Source organism: Schistocerca gregaria, chromosome 2 (assembly GCF_023897955.1).
Source record: "Schistocerca gregaria isolate iqSchGreg1 chromosome 2, iqSchGreg1.2, whole genome shotgun sequence".
Lineage (NCBI taxonomy): Eukaryota > Metazoa > Arthropoda > Insecta > Orthoptera > Acrididae > Schistocerca > Schistocerca gregaria.
In genome coordinates, this window is record NC_064921.1 from 80,169,672 (window position 1) to 80,194,422 (window position 24,751).

Consider the following 24,751-nt stretch of genomic DNA (forward strand, 5'->3'; position numbering starts at 1 on the left):
GTCTCGTCAGTGTATTACCAAATAAATCAGTCGATACCATCAGAATCGACTGAATGATATTATTTCACAACAAGTAATCATTGATTCTAACAGTGTGAAACCTTGCATACAAATATCGGTGCAGGAACGCTCGCGAGAGTTTAAAATTAAGATACCCTTAGATGCCCTTGCATTTTCGACAGTGTCAGCAAAAACTTATCCGCCCTGAGTATAGCGATAGCAAATATACATAATTTTCTTTGTTCTCCGTTTTCCAATTGGCATTGTAGCGTCATTGTGTAAAGCGATAACAAAAAGTCAGTAAACCCTTTGCGGAACCGGTTGGAATTGGAAACGAAGGCGACTTGTTCGTCAAGCAACACATCCATTTAACTTCAACATTACTATCGTTGATGAATAAAGAATACTTTTTTGTCCGGAGCTCGTGGTCTTGCGGTAGCGTCCTCGCTTCCCGCGCACGGGGTCCCGGGTTCGATTCCCGGAGGGGTCATAGATTTTTCCCTGCCTCGAGATGACTGGGTGTTGTTGTGTCGTCGTCGTCGACGTCGTCGTCATCATCATTCATCCTCATTACGATCGGAGGAAGACCATGGCAAACCACCTCCGCTACGATCATCATTCATCCCCATTACGGTCGGAGGAAGACAATGGCAAACCACCTTCGCTACGACCTTGCCTAGAAGCGGCGCGGCGTCTCTCGCATCTTTCCCTACGTTCCTCAGAGTATGGGACATCATCATCAGATACACAAAAACACGAAAATACGTTTCCCTTTTTTGTGAGTAGCCACTATGGCCTCGTGTGTGTGTGTGTGTGTGTGTGTGTGTGTGTGTCGCGCGCGCTTATGCATATGAGCATTATTTTGATGCGATTTTTTTCTCCCGTTTGTATTGGAAGGTATTAAAGTTATTCAGCGTCTGTGACAGCTAATCAGATACGAAAGACAGTCGGCTGCCAGCAGCAACAGTCGCCCACTTGGACCGTCTACGTCCGATCAATTTTACTGAGTTCCACGTATCAGTTGGCCAGATTCAGCCTCGTTACTCGTACGTTATAAACGTTTACTAACGTCTTCGTCCGTCATGAAATTGGTCGATTGAGCAGCTGGTCGGATAAACACAGTGTAACGTATCATTCCTGATCGCGCTCTTGAGGGTTTAAGGGTTTAATCTTTAGCTAGAGCTGCTTTCTGGTATCTCTCTCGGGGGGGGGGGGGGGGGGGGTCATGGTGTTACCGTAATCCTTCTACATGGATATATGGGTTCTCATCTGGTCCAAATGGGTCTAAGCACTATGGGACTTATTATCTAAGGTCATCAGTCCTCTACACTTGGAACTACTTAAACCTAACTAACCTAAGGACATCACACACATCCATGTCCGAGGCAGCAACCGCGTGGTTCCGGACTGAAGCGGCTAGAACCGCTCCACCACAGCGGCCGGCCCCTCATCTGGCTATCCTACGTTGGCTAAAGCGCTTTCCAATGATACCACGTGTTTTCCAGGCAGGAAGTTTCACTTTGCTGATGAACACTGATAGTGGGAGTACAAGGTAGAAGATTTCAGAAAAATAGCACGTGACATCAGATTATATCACAGTTTTACATAGCTGGAATTTTCGTACCTTTAAAAAGTGGGCATGGAAACCTATCCGAATTATTTGCCTTGCTCATTCTGGCTCTGTACTCAAGAGCAGCTAAACTAACGTCCCATAGTGGTAGAAGTGCTCGTTCGTGCTAATTGCATCTTCACAGATTTTAGTGTCAGTGGTTACTGAAGACAAAGCAACGTTGGAATATTTAAGTCCTGGGCTTTCTTCATTTGTCAAATTTCTCAGACCAGTATTTTGTCAAAATGTTATATAACTAAGATTTTTTATTCAGTGCTGTGAAGCTGCTTCGCAGATTTTTAGAACCTGATGGAAGTCATAGATTAGATACTGACAAAAATACTTAAACAACTGGCTTTCACGAGTTTAGGAAACTGTTGAATACGCCTGCAGTACTGTAAAAATAACATCGTTCACATTCGTATTGTTTATAATTTAACTATCATTTAATTTCATAATTATGATAGTATTTGGCTTTATGTTTGGGCAAAGTAGGCCTGCCTAGCACTTCGTCATTAAAATTTCCGATCTCTGTATACCAGCTACTGCCCGATGCTGTCGAACAGAATTACGGGGGGCATTCAGTAAGTAATGCAACACACTGTTTTTCTGAAAGCAGGTTGTTTTTTTCAGGATCACAATACACAATATTATTCCCCGCTGTTTTGGATACATAGTCCTATTTTTGAATATAATTTCCGTTCAATGCGAACGCCTTGCGCGACCTTACTTTGAGGGCCTGTATGCCCACGTGGTACCACCCCACTGGTCGACGCCGGAGCCAAAGTTCTGAAGCATCGATAACATCCCCATCATCCACGTACTGCTTCCTGCGGAGTGCATCTTTCACTGGGCCAAACTGATGGAACGTGCAAGATCCCAGCTGGAGCGTGGATGAGGAACAACAGTCCAGTGTAGTTTTGAGAGTTCTTCTCGGATGCGCAGGCTTCTGTGAGACCTTGCGTTGTCATAGGGAAGAAGTTCGTTCGCATTTTTGTGGCGACGGATACGCTGAAGTCACTTTTTCAGCTTTCCGAGGTTATCACAATATACTTCCGAGTTGATCGTTGCACCGTGAGGGAGGACAGCAAACAGAATAATACCTTGAGAGCCCCGCAATACTGTCGCTGTGACTTTGCCGGCGGAGGGTGCTGCTCTTCGGGGGAGAGGTGGTACAAGGGCTGGTTCGACATGATGAACCCACGTTTCAACTCCTGTGACGATACTCGACAAAAAAACTGTCACGATCAGCCTCATAGCGCGCAAGCAATTCCGCACAGATGGTCATTCGTTGCTCCCAGCTGGCACACGCCTTTTGAATGCCTCATCTGGTAGACTAGTGTATCAGTACTACCAATGGCGACGTCCAGTTGACTAACGATGTGTTTGATTCTGATCCGTGCATCACCTCGAATGAGAAATGTCCGCACGTCCCAACGTCGCAGGAGTCACAGCCGTGCGCGACCGGCCGCCACGGGGGAGATGTGACAGGTTTGCGCGAACTTGTTACGATGATGAAAAACACCTCGCCCAACGAGTCGTCGTGCTTTTGTTCATTGCCAGGACTCCGTAGACATTCTGCTAGCGCCTATGGATATCTGCGACGCTCGGGTTTTTCGTCAAAAGAAACTGAATAACAGCTCTCTGCTCGGAACGCACCTTCGTTACAGACATCATTTTGAAGGTTACGCATAGCGCCGCCACCTATCACAGCTTTTGAAACTATAGAGGACTTACGCGGGAGTGTTGTACGATGTCCCATTACAAATTCCGCATTTTTTCAATCGATATTGGCTGAGAAACAAGTGTGTTGCGTTACTTCTTGAACTTATCTCGTATCACCGCTCAGTTACGAAGGTCCAATATAATGACCGCTATGGCAACGCTGTTTACAACTGTTCGGCGCTACCCTAGCGTCGCCTGTCTTCTCGTTTATAGCAGCCAGCTTCATTGTAAACTTACTCTAGAAGTGTGTGTATTCCGGCTGGGATCATGTTTGGTCCGACTAGGAGACGAAAGGGACGTTTCAGTTGTCCCAATGGACGAGCAAGCAACATCAAGGTAGCAAAGACCGAAACGGCTACCCACGGGTAAGCCAGATAGAGAACTTGCCCCTTAGGAAGAGACAGCTTATTCTCATTTTATTAACGAAATTATAAAGTTTTGAAGGTGGCTGCGTCGTCAGCGACCGTTTACAAAGTAAAATTAACAGCAATAGCAGTCATCGGTCGCAATAATGTAGTCTTTTGACCCAGGTTTCGACATTGCTATGAGTGCCTTCGTCAGGAATAAAACTCCCAAATTGTCGTGTCACGTATTAAACTAAAAATTAAGCGATAAAGAAGACACTGGTGCTGCCGTAGCTCGACGCATGTCAGCAGGCCACAGTGGCTGCATTTTTTGTCTTCTGTTTGACAAATTTTGTGAATAAAGCTTTATCGCTTAATTTTTCTTTAATATGTGACATGCCAATCTGAGAACTTTATTTCTGATGAAGGCACTTGTAGCAGTGCCGAAACCTGGGTCAAAAGACGCCTCCTCTACGACCAATGGCTATTGCTGTTAATTAACGAAATTACGCATTAAAATAGTTTGCTTCTGTTCTAGCTACTTTATTTTCTACTTCTTTTGGGTTCGTAGGACCATCTTTACGTTGTTGCATAGTGAAGCTTGTCACAATAGCACCACTGAGTTGCAGATCACAAGCAACTGGTATGTTACAGTGTAAAGGTCCTACATAACGCGACAAAACGGAAAACAAGATTGTAGGCCTAATATCGTTAAGAGTAATTAAAACGAAAACAAGTTTGTACTTTACAGAACTGAACGAAAGTATCCACTGACGATGGTGCAGATGTGCTGCAATATGTTTGTACATTTCTGAACAACAATTGTCTGCACAACAGGCGGAAATGAGTTCTCATAACTTAAACTGCAAACACAGTTTCTGCTAAAACTTCAAAACCAAACGAAGACTGATAAAGCAGATTTTAAGAAAATACAAAAGCACGAAATCCAGCACTGTACCATCAGCGAACATGGCGAGAATAGGTTAGTTCGTCAGTTGTCGTTAGCACATCCTCCTCACCCTCCCCCCCCCCCCCCCCCCACACACACACACATACACAAACGTAAAAAATTCTTCCCTCTTCCCGGGAGACCTCCCACTGACGTGTTGCCCCGTTCCATCACTTGGCAGTCAGTGTGAATGTCGCCATATGAAATGCATTGTGCAATGTCTTGGCATTAACTTACTATCAGTACTGTACCGTTGCTCTGCTACACTGTCCAATCACTTTAATGCGGTCACCTGTAAAAAGCCTGGGTAAACCACATTTTGCTTTGCGGACCACTACGAGATGTGCGGAAGAGAGTCGATGAGGTTCTGGAATATACCAACAGGGATGTGGAGCCATACCGACTCTGGTGCTGTGGACAGCATCCTGGGTTTCACGGTTGAGGATCCATGGCGCAAACAGTCCGATCAAGGTAGTCCCCCAGATTACCGATTAGGTCTAAATCCGTGGAGTTTGCTGGCTAGGGGAGTACGATAAACTGACTAGAATCTGCGTCTTTTCAATATGATGATCAAAACTTGACTCTCTAATAACCGCTTACGCGCCCAAAAATCAGAGTTACAAGTACATCAAAGATCATAGTGACAAAAGAAAGAATACACTTAAGAATAATATCATTGCAATATAAACATATTGATGTATCAAAGCACCTCTACATTAATGAAATCAAATCTGAATGTTGTCACAGAAATATGTTAACTATTTTACAGAAACACAGTAGAATATTGCTGGTACCGAGAGGCTGAGGTGAGGTGCTGCAATGGTTACGTAATTCAGTTTCCATCCGATTATTTAACCTTACTCTTGGCTGCCTGTCTCACCTGGCCTTACATTATAGCTACCACCTGTGGCCGACCCTTGGAACACTTCTGTGCACCACTGTGCTGTTGGTTTCAGATTGTGATTTTCATTTTAGTCTGACTTACTGTGCGAGGCCTTCAGCCTTCTATTAATTTGGTTTGTTTTAATTTTAAAATAAAACCTTCAGCTGATTAAAATTAAAATTTGAAGACTGATTTGTTAAAAACTAAATTTTGAAAGTTTGTTCTATCTCAAATTCTTGTGTGTGGGCTTCAGCCGAGTATTTATGTGTAACATTTTTTTAAAAGAGTGACATCTCAGAAAAGACAGAACGATAAAAGGGAAAAAGGCTAAAAAAACGTAAAAGTACAGTCATGTCGTAAATGGTGAAACCAAAATGAGGTAAGTCAGCAAGAGAGCGACCCCAACGCTACGCTAGAGGCAGGAAATATCGTACATCTGAAGCAGCAGAGGCAAGACCACCTGCGACTTAAAAGCGTGCAACCACTAGAACATAGAAGTGCGTATGGGAAAAGGAGACTAACCAATCCTAAGAAGTGATAAAAACAGAGTAAACGGGGAAAAAAGAGGATCTCGGCCAGGGAGGGGAGTCGGGAATCTCCGAACACAGCTTACAGTGGGGGATACCCCAACGCTCACCGCCCTGACCCCCCCCCCCCCACCAGAGTGAGATTAAAAACCTTAAAACTGAGAATAAAAACCACTTTCCCGGAGGAAACCAAGAACCAGTTCGACCATCCGGGAATCGTCAGCCAACATCAAAGGTAAAGTGCAGGGGAGTCTGTACTTAGCACGCAGAGCCACAAGAAGGGGGCATTCAACCAAAATGTGGGCTACTGACTGGAAGGCTCCACAACAACAAAGTGGGGGTGGCTCATAACGCAAAAGAAAACCGTGGTTCAGCCTGGTTTGGCCGATGCGGAGACGACACAAGGTGGTCGAGTCCTTTCGGGAGAGGCGAAAGCAGGAACGCCAAAGGCCTAGTGTCACCGTAATCACACGAAGTTTATTAGACAGGGAGGTAGTCTCCTAAGAGTTGGCCCATGTTTGTGCAAAGTGGGATTTGATGTGAAGCCGTAAATCCGCTGCAGGAGGGGTTATAGAAAACGGGGGGGGGGGGGGGGGTGACTGCTCCCCCAGCTTAACGATTAGCAAGCTCATGACCTGCGATACCCACGTGGCCAGGGACCAAAAGGAAGTCAACGGTACAAGCAGCACAGTGAGCGAGAAGGTCATGGATGGCAGAAACCAAGGGATGGCGCGAAAAACACAGCTCAATAGCCAGAAGGCCACTGATTGAGTCCGTACATAAGAAAACGCGGTTGTGTTGGGGCTGTTTAATAAAGGTAAGAAGAGCCTGGGAAATTGCTATCAATTCCGCAGTAAACACCCCTCATGTAGAATGAGATTTTCACTCTCCAGTGGAGTGTGCGCTGACATGAAACTGCCTGGCAGATTAAAACTGTGTGCCGGACCGAGACTCGAACTCGGGACCTTTGCCTTTCGCGGGCAAGTGCTCTACCAACTGAGCCACCCAGGCACGACTCACGCCCCGTCCTCACAGCTTTACTTCCGCCAGTACCTCGCCTCCTTCCTTCCAAACTTTACAGAAACTCTCCTGCGAACCTTGCAGAACTAGCACTCCTGAAAGAAAGGATATTGCGGAGACATGACTTAGCCACAGCCTGGGGGATGTTTCCAGAATGAGATTTTCACTCTGCAGCGGAATGTGCGCTGATATGAAACTTCTTGGCAGATTAAAACTGTGTACCGGACCGAGAATCGAACGCGGGACCTCTGCCTTTCGCGGGCAAGTGCTCTACCAACTGAGCCACCCAGGCACGACTCACGCCCCGTCCTCACAGCTTTACTTCCGCCAGTACCTCGCCTCCTTCCTTCCAAACTTTACAGAAACTCTCCTGCGAACCTTGCAGAACTAGCACTCCTGAAAGAAAGGATATTGCGGAGACATGGCTTAGCCACAGCCTGGGGGATGTTTCCAGAACGAGATTTTCACTCTGCAGCGGAATGTGCGCTGATATGAAACTTCTTGGCAGATTAAAACTGTGTACCGGACTGAGAATCGAACGCGGGACCTCTGCCTTTCGCGGGCAAGTGCTCTACCAACTGAGCTACCCAAGCACGACTCACGCCCCGTCCTCACAGCTTTACTTCAAGTAAAGCTTTCGCGAGCAGTAAAGCTGTGAGGACGGGGCGTGAGCCGTGCTTGGGTAGCTCAGTTGGTAGAGCACTTGCCCGCGAAAGGCAGAGGTCCCGCGTTCGAGTCTCGGTCCGGTACACAGTTTTAATCTGCCAGGACGTTTCACCCCACATGTAGATGGCAGCAGATGATTTTCCGTTCCAACAGAGGACGTGAAGGCATGTCCCACAGCTACAGAGGATCGCCTCGCGAAGGCGAAAGTCGGCGTGGAGAGCGTGCGGTTACAGCAGCGGCGGCGGCAGCAGCCGCTCGCTGCGTGACGCAACCCGGACGCCGCCGGCGGTGGGAACCTAATAATAGCCACACGCACCGGCGGCGGAGGCGGCGGCAGCTATTGGCCGGCGGCTAGCGGGCCGCCGCGCCGCGCCAGACTCGTCGGACGGGTCCGGTGACCCTGCGAGCGCGCCACGCCGCCCCCCGGCTGAGCCCGCTGGCTGCTGGCCGAACCGCAACCGGGCCACGGACGCTTCCGCGGCGCCTCCCGTGCCATTTGCTGAGGACGCGTCGTTGACCTCGTTCGCAGAACGGCGAACTGCTACCAATTTCACAAATCGCCGGCCGCAAAAGGGCTCGCTCGCGCTGAAGAAACATTGTGCGCCTCTGTTCTTCCACTGCTAGTGCGTAACGCACACTTGCCGTCACGCTTTCCCTTCAAGTTTTACTGCTTACCTTGACGCTCGATACTTGTGGCGTTGAACCGAGCGTCGCCACAACCGACTCTTTGCGATGATGTTCACCTCTGCTACAGTTCATTGGTCGGCATACTACACTTTCTTCTTCTTTATCGTCGCCTTGTCCACGTCATGTACGGTCGGCGTTGCTCTTCTAGATCCTTCTCCCCCATACTACTCTATCCATTGCCTCTTCCTTCTTCCATCCTTTCTACCTTCGGTAGCCGGATATCTTATCCTTCCACCTCATCTTCGGTGTTCCTCTCCTTCTCGCTCCTTCAATCTTTATATCTTCAACTCTGTTTCCGATATACTCCTCCTCTGTAAGTGTCCGTACCACCTTAGTGTGCTCTCTTGTATCTTTTTCCCCATGGGTCCCACTTTCACAGCTCCTCTAACAAATTCATTTCTAATCCTGTTCTTCCTTGTTACCCCACACATCCACCTCAGCATCTTCATTTCCGTCACTTCCATCTTCCTTTCCTGGGCTACAGTGACTGGCCATGTCTCTGCCCCGTATACCATAGCAGCCGTACTACAGCAGCCGTTGAAGTTCAACGCAGAATTCAATAAAAGTTACTTGGCCTGCACTGATAACGATTAATAAATTTTTTGAATCTTTTTAAAAACTGATATAATTTCAATTGTAAGTAAGTGATCTTGGTAAATGTTTGTATAACATAATTAAATTTTCCTTGAGACATTTGAGTCTCATCTTCATCTACAATAATGATGGAAGGTGATGAAATTAATTAAAATTTGTGCCACTGCCAGGACTTAAACCCAGATTTCCTTGCTTATCAAGCAGGTTGTTAAGTATTAAACCACCACAGCGCTACAGCTGATGTAACTGCACACACTACTCTAATCCAGTGCCCTCCCTAACACGAAGTTCAATTTACATCTTCGGCTTATTTTCCACTTCTCAGATAGTCACTATTTGGGAGGTTCTCCTGTACTGGAATAGCACACCAGTGTTGGATGTGCTGGTGAAGTCTTGCCTGTACCTCAGGCGTCGGTGATCCGTAGATCTGGTACAATAAATTTAATTATTAATAAATGTGACTGGACCATGTATTCAACCCATTAACTCATTCGTAAAGTAATCAGACGTATGAAGCTGTTTTTTTTTTTAAAGACTCTGAAATATACTGGTTCGTTCTAAACGGTTAACTTCTTCCTCACAGTAGCTTCCAGTACATTCTCTTGCACGTCCATCATTTTTCTGATATCTAAAGCTGAAACTTCGTCCACGTGAAATAATTTATCTTTTTCTCTCTTTCTTATTTCTGAAACTTCTGAGACGTATACACACAATATTTACTGCTTTTTTGTTTTTTTTGTGATCTTATTCCTCCACAGCATTGCGTTTAATTGTCAAATAATACGCTACTCTTGCCCAATCAATTAATACAGTGAGGGACAAAAAACAGCAACACCGAGGAGGAGTTGTACGACATAATTAGAAAACTGGTAGATGTGTTCCTATCTCTGAAAGATGATGTCCATCAGAATGTCGCTTCAGTCGCCTAAGAGTGTTAGTACCGACACTATGAGGATGAAAATCAGGTTTGCTTTAAATACATCTACATCTACGTGATTACTCTGCTATTCACAATAAAGTGCCTGGCAGAAGGTACAATGAACTACCTTCAAGCTGTCTCTCTACCGTTCCACTCTCGAACGGCGCACGGGAAAAACGAGAACTTAAATTTTTCTGTGCAAGCCCTGATTTCTCTTATTTCATCCTGATGATCACTTCTCCCTATGTAGGTGGGTGCCAACAGAATGTTTTCTCAATTGGAGGAGAAAACTGGCGATTGAAATTTCATGAGGAGATCCAGTCGCAATGAAAAACGTCTTTGTTTTAATGATTGCCACTCCAATTCACGTATCATGTATGTGACACTCTCCCCCCTATTTCGCGATAATACAAAACGAGCTGGCCTTCTTTGTACTTTTTCGATGTCATCCGTCAGTCCTACCTAATGCGGAACCCACACCGCACAGCAATACTCCAGAAGAGGGGGGGGGGGGGGGGGGGGGGACAAGCGTGGCGTAAGCAGTCTCTTTGTAGATCTGTTGCACCGTCTAAGTTGTCTGCCAATGAATCGCAGTCTTTGTTTTGCTCTCCCCCCAATATATTCTATGTGATCGTTCCAATTTAGGTTACTTGTAATTGAATCCCTAAGTATTTAGTTGAATTTACAGCCCTTAGATTTGTGTGACTTATCGCGTAATCGAAACTTAGCTGTTTTTTTTTTTTTTGGTACTCATTTGAATAACTTTACACTTTTCCTTATCCAGGGTCAATTGCCACTTTTCGCACCATACAGATACCTTATCTAAATTATCTTACAAGTCGTTTTGATCATCTGATGACTGTACAAGATGGCAAATAACAGCATCATCTGCAAACAGTCTAAGACGGCTACTCAGATTGTCTCCTATGTCGTTAACTCTGTAACGCTCGTCAACGTTAGCTATCTTTGAGATTGGACGTGGTGAGCTGATGCTAGTTGAGAATGCCTTTAAGGCGGAAAAAGACGTCATTATCAACACCTGACCGAGTTTGAACCAGGTAGTGTAACCAGAGCTACGAGAATTTGGTTGTTCCTTCTGCGGTGTTGGAGAGAGATTTGGCAGGAATGTAATCGTTGCACATGATTCCTGGCAGCTGTGGCCACGAGAATACACGGTCGCAAGAAGACCTGACTTCGGGCGATCACGTGGCACTACCGAGAGCGAAGACCATCGTGATATTTCACTGTAAAAATACAGCAACCAGCCACTTTTTAATGCGTTTTATTTATGCCAATATGCATTCCGGGTTTGCACCCATCTTCAGCTGGCAAATTACATGGATCTTCAGTTACTACAGTAGTACAATCTCGACAGCAGTTTGGATGCTGCAACAGGCATTCTCCTCTCCTTGTGGCTGGTTGCTGTATTTTTACAGTGAAATATCATTATCCACGGCCACAGAGATCAACAGTCCAAATAAAATGGACAAAATGTTATAAAAACAAGGAGAGGAGAATGCTTGCTGCAGCATCCATACTGCTGTCGGGATTGTACTACTGTAGTAACTGAAGATCCATGTAATTTGCCAGCTGAAGATGGGTGCAATCCCGAAATGCATATTGGCATAAATAAAACGCATTAAAAAGTGGCTGGTTGCTGTATTTTTACAGTGAAATATCATTATGCAAGGCCACGGAGCTCAACAGGACAAATTGTTATTGAAGACCATCGTGTTCGGTCTATGGCTCTGGTGCATTGTACTGCATCTGCAGCTATAATTTGAGGTGCATTTGGCACCACAGTGACAAAACGGTTACAAATCGGTAATCGAGAGACAGACACGCTGTAGCGTCAATTCCACTAATCCCAAACCACCGTCATTTGCGACTTCAGTGGTGTGAAGCGAGAGGTCATTGGAAGGCAAGGCGGAGGTCTGTCGTGTTTTCTGATAACAACTGGTCCTGTATCGGTGGCAGTGATGGCCGTGTTTTTGTTAGGTGGGCAGTCGAGTGGCTGCAATCAACCTGTCTGCGTGATAAACAAATCGAACTTACAAGTGGAGTTATGGTCTGTTATGCGATTTCGTATGAGAGCAGGAGCACTCCCGTGGGTATCCCACGCACCGTGGCTGCAAATCTGTACTCAAAGCTGGTGATTCGACCTGCTGTGCTGCCATTCACGAACAGCATTCCGGACGGCGTTTTCCAAGAGGATAACGCTCGCCCACATACCGTTGTGTTAACCCAACGTGCTCTACTGAGTGTTGACATGTGGCCTTGGCCTTCTCAATCACCAGATGTGTCTCCAATCGAACACATGTGAGACATCAACGGGCAATAACTCTAGCGTCATCCACAACCAGGATTAGCAGTTCCTGTAAGGACTGACCGGGCATGTAGACACCCGGCACCTGTACAGCACAATGCATGCCAGATTGCATGCTGCATTCAACATTCTGACGGTTACATCGGCTATTGATGTACCAGCGTTTCAAATTTGCAATGGTGAGCCGTGCTCCGACTCGCGTTTGTGGCGTTGACAGGTTGGTGTCGTGTATTCGGAGTGTGACCTCGTTTTCTTAGTGCGTTACTGGCGCCACTACCTTTACTCGTTTTGTCTGTCCGTGAGTGGCTGCAGCGGCGGTTATCGATAGCGAGTACTGTGGTATTATCTTTGGAGCGACCTCCAGTATTTCCGGGTCGTCGTGTGTCGGGGTTCAGTTAGGGGCGGGGACGGAGAGCACTTAAGTCCGCACAGCCAATAGTCGCCCGACCGCTGGCGCCATACATGCACTGCCCGACGGAAGGATGTGGTCGTGAGAGCACACGACCGCGTCAAGGACCGGATTCAGCGAGTTTAAGTTGAATGGATCGTTATATTCGAGTAGTGCAACTTTCACGTGTGTGTGTGTGTGTGTGTGTGTGTGTGTCCGTGCATCGAAGTGACCTCATGCCATCAAGCTGTCAGTTGGCGGTTTTATACTCCGGCGTTTCCCTTGCCTGACTTGATTGGCATCGACATATGGTTGGTTGTTCGGTCGGTCGTCTCATTGCGCGACGTGTATCTGGTCTTTCGACCGTTTCTGTGTTCTTACCGTTCATGTCTACGTGCAATTTGTCTTGTTGCTGTATAGTGACTGTTTTAGCATTGTTTGGCTGTGGAATTGTCTTTTGCGGTTTAATGTGCTTCCAGTCAGGTTCGTCTTAAACCTGTCTGCGTACTACGATGTGGTGGAGATAACTTGTGTTATTAAAAGCTTGTCATTGGACGATGTTATCGTGGTGTTGGTTATTGCATCTAATGTGGAGTTTGCGAGTGTGCTGATCGGCGTTTACGCTGTCTGTAGTTTGAGCTGTCATCCTGTGAAGTGAGCATAACTCTTGGCTGTCTGTCTCGCTGTAGGGGCTTTTCTCAGGTCAATCCTTGGAGCACTGTCTGTGGATCACCCCTTTCTTTATTTGGTCTGATTGCGTCAATTGTTTAAAAATAATATTTTGTTTAAATTATTCCTATTGCCTGTGGCCTTCAGCCGACAAATAATTTGAATTATTCTTAATAAGGCCTTCAGCCGTCAATGTAGCTTGTGTATTGACTGCATTTTTTAAAAATGATTGTTTAAAAAAAATATTTCCTTAAGTAAAGTGAATGTGTTTACTATGCAACCAACGGTAACTGATTAGGCCCAGTTCACACCTTTACCTGCTTTCCCTAAGCCCCACGTTTCAAAAATATGTTCAAATGTGTGTGAAATCTTATGGGACGTAACTGCTAAGGTCATCAGCCCCTAAGCTTACACACTACTTAACCTAAATTATCCTAAGGACAAACACACACACCCATGCCCGAGGGAGGACTCGAACCTCAGCCGCGACCAGCCGCACAGTCCATGACTGCAGCGCCTCGGCTAACCCCGCGCGGCCCCACGTTTCAAATGACTTACCTCGGACTTACATTAACCTCCGATCTTGCAGTGTTAATCACTGAAGTTTGATACTTAGACAAATGTATTTCCGAAATTTCATAGCTCTAGATTAATTATTTTTTGGTCTTGTGGTTTCTTCCTTCAGAGTACATAGCAGCTGTCGAAAAGCTCCCATCCTTGGCCTGAAAGGCAGTGATGGTGACCTTTTCGACGTCAGATAAATCGCTGCGTTCCCGCATTATGACGAAGACTGGACTGTTTCCTCCGTCCCGCCAACACGCTTTTTATACCCTCCATTGAAGCTGCTGAGAAATTTCGTCTGTGAGTGGTTATAGTACGTTGACTTCGAACAGACGCGATAGTTATATTAATGTGACTGTATTTAAAACATTAACTCATTTGTAAAGTAATTTGGCGTTTGAAGCTGGTTTATTCTTTACAGAATCGTAAATTTGCTGGTTTGTCCTAAATGAGCATAAAACAGTAAATTCTCAATCTTCCTTTATGTTCTTTCGCATTTCCATAATTTTTCAGATGACTTCATGTTCGATGTCCGATGTTGAATCTTCAGGACATCGTCCACGACGAAGAAGTTATATTTTTCTGTGTTTGTTATTCCTCAGCCTGCAGCGATATATTCAAACACACGTTCTGCTTTTCTTTTGTATTTAACCTTTTTATGTACGCTCTTATTACTCCCAAGGACTGGGTATAATTGTCGAACAGTACGCTACCCTTGCCCAGTCTTATTTCTAATATATTCTACACTCTCTCCAGTACCGAAATATTTAAATACCACGGTTGAAAAAAAAAGAGGACACGAATATTACCCGTCATTTCTGTACAATCGCTTGCCGAGAAAGTTGTTCCGGCACACAAAACGTAGGTCCACCCATCAATTGGTGGTCTGCGTGAGGGTAAAAACAGAGTTAATGTGAGACATCATGACGAGGGGCTATACACTTTCGATTCACAGTGCCACAGAAAGTCACTTGTTAACAAATTCATACAAGACCCTGACACGGCTACGCCGCCGACTGTGGACGATGTAAGACTTAATTATATAGTGATAACAACTGAAAGGAGGCAGGCAGCAGGCTCCTGATAAGCTAATCTGCCAAGACCAGCTGATAGCAGGCACGGGCTAACCTCTAAGGGCGCCTTGTGCAATGTTAAGGACGGAGAAGCGACGCTCCTGAAAGCACCTTATCAACTACACAGCACGTTGCGCTGCAGTTTAATGACGGAGGGGCTGCAGCAAGGACACAAGATACAGTAGCTGTAGCTCTGGCGAGCCGACGTTTTTGTGACCGCGAATGGGGGCGGCAGTATGGGACGTTGTGTTTCAAAGAGAAACGGGCACAGCTATTCGGGTACAGAATGTACAGGGTGTCCAAGAAATCTGATTATCTCTTGAGTCAGTGCTAACTAGGAAACTAACAGAGCATGTAGTTTATGGTAAAATGTCTAGTGCCTGTCAATGTTTATTTGTGTTACGTCACAATTTCAGTGTGTGTCCCATTTCCAGAGTTTTGTGGCGATGTAGAACCTTGACAAAAGGCTTGCGTATATACTTTTGTAACATTTATGAAACTTCAGGACCATTAAAACATAAGTTTTTTAAAAAAAATTTTGAAAACGCAGCTGTTGGGATTTTGTATATACTTTGTAACATTTGCGAAACTTCGGGATGATTACGCCATAGGGTTTTTTTTTTTTTTTTTTTTGAAAACGCAGCTGTTGGATGGAAGGTCTGATCTGATGCATTATGTCTTATTGTGCGGGCATTATGATGTAACTGTTTCAGTTTCTTGACAATTACAGAGAGAAAGGCCTGTAATTTCCTGTGAGAGGATAGTTATCAATATTAAAATAAAAATTTAAATTATAATGGGTGCCCCATGTATACAAATAAAAAAATGTTATTTATTGTATGAAACAAACTTCGAATCCTTTTTAACATTTCTAGTCATTTTGCAAAATTTGCATCTGTATAATAAGCAGATCATGAACTGATTCAGGACAGAGACAGTTTAGCTAAATTGTGGCTTACGTATGAATTTCATAAACTTACAACCAGCCAACAACTTCGTCCCATACTCGACTGTCTCGATGGATTCGGTCGTATTGATGACACGGTCTTTTCGTATTTGATCAAGTAACACTGAATTTCTTCCAGTCAATTTTAATTCAAATAGAAATACAAACTTAATCAAATGCTACATACAACTTATATAAAAGCTAACTTTATCTATAATTGTTCTCGCTATAGAGTCTGTTCTGCGAAACTGTGGGTAACACGTATTTCCTGATGATTTTGGTATTTTTCCGTGCTGGATATATCTTATGTACAGTAAAGGGTGTACTGAACCACCAGAACTGTGGCCCTAAACAATTCAAATAATGTTTTCTCATTGTGCATCTCACACAATCGATCATCTATGTATAGGTCACTGGAGAAAGAAGGCGTATTATATCACGTATTCGTCACCTATAATCAAGGGTAATCTCGTTTGTTGTTCTTATTTCTGTACATTAACAGTTTGATGTTATTTCGTAGGTACTCGTCATTTTATCTACCACTATCCTATACCATAGCTATTTGTTTTGACTTGTATTGTATTGTATTGTATGTTAACCCTGGGCCTAGAAAGGACGGAGAGGCTCCGTCCCCCCCCCCCCCCCCCCCCGCCACAACCCCACGATGGCTACCGCAGTCTACGTCACCCCTCCGCCGCCCCACACCGAACCGAGGGTTATTGTGCGGTTCGGCCCCCGGTGGATCCCCCCCCCCCACCCCCCTCCACCCCAGGAAACGTCTCACACCAGACGAGTGTAACCATTATGTTTGCGTGGTAGAGTAATGGTGATGTACGTGTACGTGGAGAACTAGTTTGCGCAGCAATCGCCGACATAGTGTAGCTGAGGCGGAACAAGGGGAACCAGCCCGCATTCGCCGAGGCAGATGGAAAACCGCCTAAAAACCATGCACAGACTGGCCGGTTCACCGGACCTCGACACAAATCCGCCGGGCGGATTCGTCCCGGGGACCAGGCGCTCCTTCCCGCCCGGAAAGCCGTGCGTTAGACCGCACAGCCAACCGGGCGGGCTGTTTTGACTTAACAAATCATGGCAGACGGTTGTTTAATCTGCTTCACTGTCTTGACTGTGTTGCCCAATATGTTATTCTGAGGGAGATGGACAAACACATGCTAAGACCGTGTGATGTGCACGCTTGAATGTTAATGCATATGCTAGGTACGTCCCGAGTTTGCGATATTATATTGGGCCACAAAACAGCATCAGCGCCAATGCCGTTGCCGCAGTGGTAACACCGGCTCCCATCAGATCACCGAAGTTAAGCACTGTCGCGCTGGGCTTGCACTTGGATGGGTGACCATTCGGTCTGCCGAGCGCTGTTGGCTTGAGGGGTGCACTCAGCCCTTGTGAGACAAACTGAGGAGCTACTTGGTTGAGAAGTAGCGGCTCCGGTCTCGTAAACTGACATACGGCCGGGAGAGCGGTGTGCTGACCACATGCCACCCCATATCCCCATCCAGTGACGCCTGTGGGCTGAGGATGACATAGCGGGATTCTAAGGCCTATTCGGACGGAGTTCAGTTTATTTTGTTGAGTATACAAACAGCACCTGAACAATGTCTTCAATATGTTGACATTATCAGCCGTGTATATCGCATACAGGGTAAGAGGAAAAGCATCATCCGCGAAGTCACAACGTGGGCGAAAGTGTGAGTTGAGTGATCGTGACGGACGGTCAGTGGCGAGGACTGTGACGAAAAACAAGAGGAAGACTGCTGCAGGGGTCACTGCAGAGCTGAACGTCTCACTCGCCAGCTCTGTCAGCACAAAAACAGCACGGATGGAGCTCCTGAAGCGCGGAATTCCAGGGCGAACTGAAATTCCAAGACCTCTCATCAGTGATGCACATGCGTGTATCAAGAAAGTTGGGCACTGAAGTAGCAAAACCTGAACTGTGGAGCAATGTAAGAAAGCGATTAGATCGGATCAGTCTTGTCTCACAGTTTCCAACTTCTGGCCGAGTTTACTCTCCCCAAGAGTGAAACATGGTGTGGGTTTAGTGATGATACGGGAAGCCACTTTGTGGCGTTCCATGGCTCCGCAGATGCTCCACAGGGCCGCATTACTGCCAAAGATTGTGACCATTTTAGTTGATCAGATGCGTCCCATGGTACAATGTTTGCTGCTCAATAGTGCTGATGTGTTCCAAGAAGAGATGGCCTCTGTTCACATAGGTCGCATCGTCCAATACCAGCTTTGCGAGCTCGAAGATGAATTATCGCATCTCCCCTGTCCACCACAGCCACCAGATGGCGATGTCATTGGGCGTTAGTGGTCTGCTTCGAAGAGAAGAGTGCCGTGATCGCTATCCATCCTCATCGGCCTTACCCGAACTTGCTAACATTTTGCAGGAAGAATGTTGTACGATTCCCTTGAAATCCAACCAAGACCTGTATTTATCCATTCCTAGACGACTGGAAACTATTTTGAGTGCCAAATGTTTTCGTACACTGTATTAGGCATGTTAATGCATTGTTTCCATGCTTTTGTGCAGCCGCTGCATCTCTTTGTTTGAAACTGAGTCATGCAGCGAACTGGCTGTTGTGTGCTGTCCTTAGGTTAGTTAGGTTTAAGTAGTTCTAAGTTCTAGGGGACTGATGACCATAGATGTTAAGTCCCATAGTGCTCAGAGCCATTTGAACCATGCAACGAACACTTTGCGGAAACAATAAATGTATAATAAATCATTACTATGATCATTTGATGTGATTTCTTCCATGAGATATGAGTGCACTATCAGACGAGAGGTATAGGGCAAGTCAGCGTAGGTACATAAATGAGTGTATTCTTCACCAAGAAGTATCGACACATTTTTCGGGCCTTTATTGTTCACGGTATTTTATAAAATTACGACACAGATAATGTTGGAAGCTTCAAGGGGCCGTTCGCGAATGAGCCGAAGTATATACAGGGTCGTTATAATGAAAGTTTCCTTATTTGAGAGGGCACCAACGAAAAATTGGTGATCGTAGAGCAATAAAACTTTGTAGAAACATTTGTAAGGACATGCGTAAGAGAAGAAAAGAATAAACCAAGGAAAGAAAGACATTTTAATTTCTACATGAGATAGTAACGTTACTTAATTTCGAGCCATGTTTGCGACCAAGGTTCAAACGTTCCTGAATGTGACGACCGTTTGCATCCACGACGAACTCTAACAGAAATAGAGACTGTTATACTGCTGCCCAAACCTATAGTGGACCTAGGAATATTCACCCGCGAGACACAGACCACGACTCACGACCTAGCTTTATTTCTGCGAAAGGCAAAGATGGGCAGTTCGAATGTCGGTCCAGCGCACAGTTTTAATCTACCAGGAAGCTTCATATGAGCGCACAATCCGCTGTGTAGCGAAAAATTCATTCTGCATCGGGAAACACTATAGAACATAATTTTTATACGCATACAACAATCATGTACTGCAGGCCAGTGAGCTGCTTCATAATTATGAGGAGGAGTAATACGATGACATATAAACAGCCTTTTATTTAGTTGCAAAAGCGGACCACATCTCCAAGGCGGTGGTAATAATAATAATGAAATACAGTAGCAACTCAGAAACGACATAAAACATAAAAATGACGGTAAAACATTTCACCAAACGATCACATGCGCGTGGTGCACAAAGTGAATGGCCTTTTGAACCAAGCAGCACGTGTGCGTTCTCATTTGCTTCCCAGCTTGCAATGTACGAGAAAAACAGGAGGCATGCCGATCGGCACGCTACAGCCCTTGGTGGTGAGGGGGGGGGGGGGGGGGGGGGGCGTTACCTCTATTGCTGACAATGGTACACCAACTGCAAAGATGAGGTTATTAGCCGGCGGGTGCGTGACTATTGGCGCAACAAGTCAAACCTGTGACGAAGCAGTTTGCATCTTTGTTGTCTGGGCGTCGCTTCAGCCGACTAGCTACACTGCTGTCTAGCGTGTTGCCGTAATCAGAGACCGGTCCATTCAGAACGGGCATTCGACTCTCTGGTCATCGTCCGCTCAATTCAGGGGAGACGCCAGATTCGCACGCCCTCCAATGGCACCCAACTACAAGTGCAGCATCACAGAACTGTTGCCCTTCCTAACTTCCAGCTAAGACGTAATCCACACCTGTTATTCTGTCCCACCCCCCTCCCCCAGCATATTCGTTGCCTTCAGACCCCCAATTCGGCTAACTTCAGAGTTATTTGGAACTGATTTCCTCTATAACGAGCGTAAATAGCCGAAAAGTAGCATACATTATCCGACCACGCCGTGGATGATTAACCATTGAATTCGGTTAAAATCATCTGATACTTGGAAGCGCCTATTCGCCGTAATTTAAGACGGCGGAGGACAAATGTTCATAGATTCCATAAACACTCCTACGTCGGTTGTTGCTTATTAAGAGATTGAAGGAAGAAAACATTTAATATCATGAAAAATTGGAACAAATGGCTGTGAGCAGTATGGGACTTAACTTTTGAGGTCACCAGTCCCCTAGAACTTAGAACTACCGGGTGATCAAAAAGTCAGTGTAAATTTGAAAACTGAATAAATCACGGAATGATGTAGATAGAGAGGTATAAATTGACAAACATGCTTGGAATGACATGGGGTTTTATTAAAACCAAAAAAATACAAACGTTCAAAAAATTTCCGATAGATGGCGCTTCATCTGATCAGAACAGCAACAATTAGCATAACATGGTAAGACAAAGCAAAGATGATGTTCTTTATAGGAAATGCTCAATATGTCCACCATCATTCCTTAACAATAGCTGTAGTCGAGGAATAATGTTGTGAACAGCACTGTCAAGCATGTCCGGAGTTATGGTGAGGCATTGCCGTCGGATGCTGTCTTTCAGCATCCCTAGAGATGTCGGTCGATCACGATACACTTGTGACTTCAGGTTACCCCAAAGCCAATAATCGCACGGACTGAGGTCTGGGGACCTGGGAGGCCAAGCATGACGAAAGTGGCGGCTGAGCACACGATCATCACAAAACGACGCGCGCAAGAGATCTTTCACGCGAGTAGCAAAATGGGGTGTTTTTTTGTTATAGTAAAACTCCATGTCATTCCAAGCATGTGTGTCAATTTTTACCTCTGTATCTACTTTATTCCGTAGTTTATTAAGCTTTCAAATTTATACTAACTGTTTGATCAAAATGGTCCAAATGGCTCTGAGCACTATGGGACTTAACATCTGAGGTGGTCAGCTCCCTAAAAATTAGAACTACTTAAACCTAGCTAACCTAAGGACATCACACACATTCATGCCCGAAGCAGGATTCGAACCTGCGACCGTATCAGTCATGTGGTTCCAGACTGTAGCGCCTAGAACCGCTCGGCCACTTCGGCCGGCTTAATATCATCAATCACTTATTCACTTCCCACGATGGCAACTGTGTACGCCATCTGTCTGCGTCTAGAATTAATGCCCTCTGCAAGGGTGTCAAAGTTTTTTTTCTAAATGTTTGCGAAAGGTGTTTCGGAGGCGGGGTTGTGGGTACCTGTCCGGTATTTAATTCAGCAAAATGTTGGAAAACGGCTAAAAACTACGTCCAGGCAGGCCGGCACTGAAGCCCTGGTCGTTAATCCGCCAATCGTCTTTAATGAGGAGCAGACTCGCATCAAAGTACTCTGCTTTGCGGGTGGGTGACTCCTTTGGTTCTTATTGTTCATACACGTAAGAGGTCGCTCATAAATGTTCGCAGAAAGCGTAGAATATTAGAAGAAAGCTGCGTTATTTGTTAGAAAAGGTGCTGGTGACCAAACGAAGGCTTATTTAAAAAGTCGTGACATGAGTTTTGTCTATGTGGGACATGTCTGTTCTCGGGCGTATCTGAAAGAACAGACACCTTATACGATGCACCTTATATGAAAATACTAAGAAAATATCCCTGAATAGCCTCCGAAATTTTGTCGGTGTTCGGATTCAGCCTATATTTGGGCGGAAATACAAATATTTCGGCTTACGTGAAAGCATCCCGACAGTCGTTCTTCTACATATTATCCGCGAATTCGTCGTATACAGAGTGAATGAATCACCTAAAACTTTCACCACAAATATTGCGGAAATGGAAAGTGCTACTGACGTGCGGCTTTTGCTGAATGGATTTGTTGTCAGGAGGGGCTCGTACTGTTAGCCAACAGTACTTGAAAAGTAATATTAAGAATGTAAGTATATATGTTGTGCAGCACACATTTTTTAAAAAATGGAACAATGCCTATTGACGTTAACAAACTAAAAATAGGATAGATTAGAATGTCAGATGTGTTTGTTGCAGGAGTCTAGCGGGAGCCGTTTATGAGAAGTAGTATTGTGCAAGGTTTCCACACCGACACTTGTTTGTACCTTTCAACCTACGCAGTTGCTACGTACGGTGTTTTTATGTTTGCTAACAGTGAGATTGTGTGTTCCTTGAGTGCACTGCGACTCGCTAGTCACTGTGTGAGACAGTTCGAGCAGTAAATAGTGAGTGGACGATCATATTTACCAATGCAGAAAAAGCCGACATACTCATGTTGTATGGAGAGTGTAGGAAGAATGGAGTTCGTTCTTGGCCTGTGTATGCGACCAAAATCTCAACAGACGTCAACCATATCGGCAATTGTCACCCTCTTCAGCCCATTACGTGAAAGTGGTAGTGTAACACCTAAACAACGTAACAGAAAGAAACAAGTGACAAAGGAAGTGGAAATGATTGATCCGCACGAAATCGCACGAGTGGTTTCTTTTTTTCATTTTTTTTTTTTTTTCCATTCCTCACCCTGAGGGAGTGAGGCGGGCACATGGAGAGCCTATTGCTCTTTGGTGCCTTATATTAACTTAAGGTATGCTGTGATGGCACTTTTTATTTTGAGAAGTGGGGTTTGGGTTTCCTAATCTTGTTCTGACTCTCGTCTCATAAGTTATCGCTTTCTGTCACGTGGGAGGGTATTGAGATCCTGGCATTCGCTCGAGTGCTGAGGGAAACCTCCCTAAAACCTCAGCAAGGATTTGTTGAAGCGTCTCTTTCTTGTGTTTTGTTGTTTTCTCTTCTTTGTTGTCTTGTTAGTGTGTGGTCGTGATTTTCATTTTTGTTTTATGTGTCGTCTCCTCTTTCGATGCTTCGTCCTGTAGGTGTTTTATCATGTCTTGTTGTATGCAATCGTCAGTGAAGTTCGTTGCTGAGTTCGAATCTATTGCCTTTATACTTCTTTTGATTACTATAGGCGGATAGGGGTATTTTGTTTGTGGGTATCTCAGTACGGTGTAATTTCTTAGTAGAATGTCTGTTGTGGCTGTTCTATTGCGCAATGTGTTGGTGCCGATTTTAGCGGTTAATTCAAGCCATCTTATCCTTAGGGGGTGCACTTGTGCGTTCCTATATACTACTTCATTTTGTGTCCTGGGGTTCATCTGGCTTGTTATCCTTAGTATTTTCCTTTCTGTTGCCATTATCCTCCGAGTCACTGTTTTGCACGCCATCCAAACCGGAGCGGTATATTCCAGTATGAGGCGGACAAAGGCTTTGTAGCTGTATATCGTTGTATCCCTTTTGGCACCGTTTGTCCTGCCTCTGAGTAGGCGGAGTAGGTTTAGTCTTGTTTTGGCTTTTATCGTGATGTCTCTTGAGTGTGCCTCCCATGACATATATTTGTCGAGTGTAATGCCCAGGTATCTTGCCGTGTCTTTCGCTTTTATGGTTTGTCCCCATAGTTGTAACCTGCAGTCTTCTTGGTTCTGTTTGCGCGTGCGGGCTCGTTTGTGTTTTAACAGAATCTGTTGTGTCTTGGTAGCGTTAGGCTTGATTTTCCATTGGCTAAGCCAGCTTTCTAGGAGGGACAGGTAGCCTTGAGTTTGTCTGTTGGTTTCTTGTGTTGTTGGTGTATGCCACCAGTACGCTGTGTCGTCAGCGTACAGTGTCCACTTGGGTAGTGGGATGTCTGCCGTGTACAATGTATATAGCAGGGGAGATACAGGTATGATGGCTTCCTGTAGGACTCCTGCTTTTGGCATAAAAGGGTCTGATTCTGCATCGTTGACGACGACCTTGGATGGGCGATTTTCGAGGATGTTCGACAATAGTGTGGTGATCTTCGCCTGTACTCCCATTTGTAATATAGGCCATTGTGCCACACGTTGTCGAACGCCCTTTCAATGTCTAGAAATATGGCAGCGGAGCAGTCCAGGAGGTTTAGGCTTCTTGTGACGCCGCTACATAGTTGTACTATTGGGACTATGGTGGCGTGATTCTTTCTGAAACCTGATTGGCAGTCAGGTATTAGGTGGTTTGTATCCGCAAAGGTGATTAGTCTGTTCTTGATTATTGTTTCGAAAACTTTTCCTATTGCCGGAAGCAGGGTGATGGGCCGATAAGATCTTGGGTTATTGGGTGGTTTCCATGGTTTGGGGAGCATTACTATTTTCGCTTGTTTCCAGTGTACTGGGGAAGCAGCATGACTCAGGCAAGTATCCTACGCATTCTCCAGCGACATAGTTTCCATCGCTGTTCCACGCCTAGCACATCTCCCTCCGCAAAGATTGTCAGAATCGCATTAACTTCTGCACATGGGCTGTAAGACAGGTTACTCCAGACGTACCGTGTGTCTTGTTTACTGATGAAGCCCCATTTACCAATCGTGGCCAGGTAAAGCGCCGAAACATGCACTATCCGTCTGCTAACAGTCCCCATTGGCTTCGTCAGGTAGAACGTCAGCGTCCGTGGAGTATAAGCGTGTGGTGTGGGATAGTGAACCGTCAGCGCATAGGCCTGTTTTCATAGACACGCACTAGTATGGCAGCCTCCTAACAGACAACCTTCCATGGATGCTAGAAGACGTTCC

The 24,751-nt window shown here is 45.4% G+C and overlaps 1 protein-coding gene and 1 non-coding gene across 6 annotated transcripts in view; both read right to left on the reverse strand.

Annotated features, from left to right (window-relative positions):
* The window catches only part of LOC126336352 (RING-box protein 2), a 716,604-nt gene that overhangs the window by 364,186 nt on the left and 327,667 nt on the right, over positions 1 to 24,751 (reverse strand). The gene's annotated exons all lie outside the window — the stretch shown is intronic.
* Positions 6,974 to 7,048, reverse strand: Trnas-cga (transfer RNA serine (anticodon CGA)). Its single transcript has one exon. It is a non-coding gene; the product is annotated as a tRNA-Ser (tRNA).